Source organism: Equus przewalskii, chromosome 10 (genome assembly GCF_037783145.1).
Source record: "Equus przewalskii isolate Varuska chromosome 10, EquPr2, whole genome shotgun sequence".
In the NCBI taxonomy this organism is placed as follows: Eukaryota; Metazoa; Chordata; class Mammalia; order Perissodactyla; family Equidae; genus Equus; species Equus przewalskii.
Window position 1 is genome coordinate 10,137,104 of NC_091840.1, and position 3,264 is coordinate 10,140,367.

Genomic DNA, 3,264 nt, shown 5'->3' on the forward strand with positions numbered 1-3,264 from the left:
AATCCCTCACTGTCTCCTGTCTTTTGATTTCTCCTCCCTTCTAGCTTGACCAAAGGTCTGAAAAATTCCATTAACTGCCTTAACTCATCACTTGGAATATACAGATAAAATAATTGTCCGTATAAATAAAAGGCAATCTCAACTATGCCCAGGGTTTTCCTACATTGTGGCAGGGGTTAAATTCTACACTGGCCTCCAATGTTCCAACCACTCATCCTAGGCCAAAAATTACTTCAGACTTTAACACTGTCTCCTCAGGATGTGAAAAATTTCCACATTTATGAAGTAATTTTCGTGGAGATTTTCTGTGCAGATTTGGTGAATAGAGACAGTGCTCTGAATAATGGATACCCAGATAGTTATAGCAATAAGACCATTTTAAATGAATAGCCACATTTCATTAAACGCTTCCAGTGTACTTTGTTCTGAATAAAGACATCACCTTAATTTAATCCTTCCAGTGGTCGTTACAAGGTATTATTTTCAGTACTCTACAGAAAACACACACACACACACACACACACACATACACAAATCAAACAACAAAACTCTGAGTTTATATAAAGTGCTCTAAGTTAGACAAGTACTAAAAAGAAGTTTTAAATTTAAAATCAACTGTCCTCAAATATAAAACCAATTACCATTCTTATAGTCACTATGTTAAATTGAATAAATTGAAATAATGAAAAGATATTCATTCATTCATTCATTCATTCATTCAACAAATACTTGTTGTCATAAGAGTACTGTGTTAGGAGTAAACTAATAAGATACGACCCTTGACTATAAGCAGCATACAATCAAATAGGGGAGTTGGATGAAAGAATAATTAATGTATTATATTAGAGGTCTATATTAGGTGAAGGGAAAACCTGAGGAGCTCTGAAATCTTCAATATAATCACTTTCTTAAGGCAAGCTGAAAGGTTGTCAAATTTCCAAAGCAGGTCGATCTTGCCAGAGTTATCTGTAGCTTGTGGGAGCAGATTATATTTGCAGAGCAACTGACTGTGCCTCCAGAACCAGTTGCCCTGACCTCAAACCAGAGTGCTGGGTGCAGCCATGGCCTATTTGCAGTGAAAGATTAACCAATATCCAGGAGAAGAACATGCATTTTCTCGAGGAAGATACTTCTCGTTCTCATTTTTCCAGAGTAAGTTTCCATGAGGTGGGTGTGTTTGGGTTTAGCAGGGAAGAACTCCACTGCAGTGTGTTGTTTTAGTGGTTGGAGTATGACATAAAGTGAAAACCATAAGTTCAAAGTGTCTGGCTGTTTACGGGAATCCCACCTCCAGAGAACTGGCACTCGAGTGTGAGATTACTCATCTGTATTAATTCTTTGGATAAACACTTTCTTGTGAAGTATAACATGGGCTATACATTTCCTTACAAAATTGTTCTCAAATTTCAACAGAATATCTGAACTAGGGTTTATTTTTTAACATATATTCTGAAAGAGACAAGTTGCTTCCATGCATTCTTTTCAGGTGCTGCCCCACGGACCAGTACTTGATACCACATTCTCAATGAGGAGAGAACTGAACCAAGATTCCAGGTATTTTCCATGACATCACTTCATCTATGTCTTTGCAATTTCAATCAGCTGAGTTATCTCTGGGTCAGTTTGTTACTTTGTGCATTAGTTCTAAATGCCAAGCCAGGCTTTCCTCTGATTACAGATTATTTGTGAAGTGTGTGTCTGCATCATTGCCTGGGCCAAGGGAATAAGTGTCCAGGGAAGATGTCATTGTAAGAGTAAATCTAGGGGGAAAAAAGTCATGATAATAAGGGGCCGGGCGCACAGCATTGTGGTTAACTCCAGTATGCTGCACTTTAGCAGCCCGGGTTTGCAGGTTCGGATCCCGGGTGTGGACCTACACCACTCGTCAAGCCACGCTGTGGCAGCATCCCAGATACAAAATAGAGGAAGAGTGGCACAGGTGTTAGCTCAGGGTGAATCTTCCTCAGGGGAAAAAAAAAAAGTCATGCTAATAAAAACAAAACTATAATATATTCAACAGACAATGAGAGAAAGATTTGGAGGACTGCTGGGTCTAACCATGTGCTTCATTCTGTACGACGGATTTCAGAGCTAGCATTTACTTAATTGTTCATTTGCCACATTTCTGTCAGGGTTTAAGGCACATTTGTTGTCTTTTAGTAGATCCGCCCATCTATTTCTTTACTAACAGATACAGCTCAAAGGCACTGCTTTAGGTACTTTCGGCAGTGTGAAAATTGTAAAAATTTAAAAAATAAATTGTCCCTAGAGTAGAAATTTCTGATAAGATCATAAACAAAAACTTCCTTCAAAATAAATAAATACTTACCTACCCTCCTGTCTTCGTTCATTCAGGCTGCTGTAACAAGAATATCATAAACAGGGTAACTTATAGAAAACAGAAATGTATTTCTCACAGTTCTGAAGGAATAGTCCAAGACCACAGCGCCAGCATAGTCAGGTTCTGGTGAGGTCCTCTTCCTGGGTCATTAGAGTGGTCTTTCATTGTGTCCTCACATGGCAGAAGTGGTGAGCAAACTCTCCGGGTTGTTTTTATAAGAACACTCATCCCAATCACAAAGGCTCAACCCCTGTGCCCTAATCAGCTACCAGAGGCCCCACCTCCTAAGACCCCCACCCTGGGAGTTAAATATATGAATTTGGGGACGGACATACATTTTCAGACCATAGGACCTCACATCTTCAGATTGAGCAAACCTGGATTGTAAAAGGCCAGTGAAGCCACAAAGATATATTTTTCATTCCCTTAGACATCTTAATGATCTCAGGAAAAATTCTAGATTTGTTAGCACAGTTGGTATAATAAATGAGTGAAATTGTTATTAAAGCAACAGCTCTCTTCTAAGAAGCGTGACTGTTGTTAAGCGCAGGACTTTTGCTTCTATAGGTATAAAGAAAGGAAAAATGCTTAGTTACAGCAACACTTGTCTTCTTGCAACGTCACTAAATGGAAAGCCTTGCTCTGTTGAGTGTTTTGATATGTTTGGGTATGCAAAGATGGGCCCGGAAAGGAGAATGAGATAAAAGTTACAAAGTATTGGAGCAGGTCTTTGCTTTCCTTGGGCTTGAAACTGAGTGCGTGCCCTATCTTATACAGATCTCAAGGAGCTGAGAGGACCCAGCTTTATACATGTGAGTTTTCAGGAAAACTGTGGGCATATCTAGGACTCAAGACTAGTAGTGGATTTATGTTCCTCATGAAACCTTTTACCTTAAGATCTAATATGGAACTCTCTATTGCAG

At 39.2% G+C, this 3,264-nt stretch overlaps 1 long non-coding RNA gene across 1 annotated transcript in view; it reads left to right on the forward strand.

Moving 5' to 3' along the window:
- LOC139073854 (uncharacterized) overlaps window positions 1–3,264 on the forward strand; it is a 113,687-nt gene that overhangs the window by 85,563 nt on the left and 24,860 nt on the right. Inside the window, exon 2 of the long non-coding RNA XR_011522940.1 lies at window positions 1,487–1,554. This is a non-coding gene — a long non-coding RNA (uncharacterized lncRNA). The remainder of the gene's footprint in view (window positions 1–1,486; window positions 1,555–3,264) is intronic.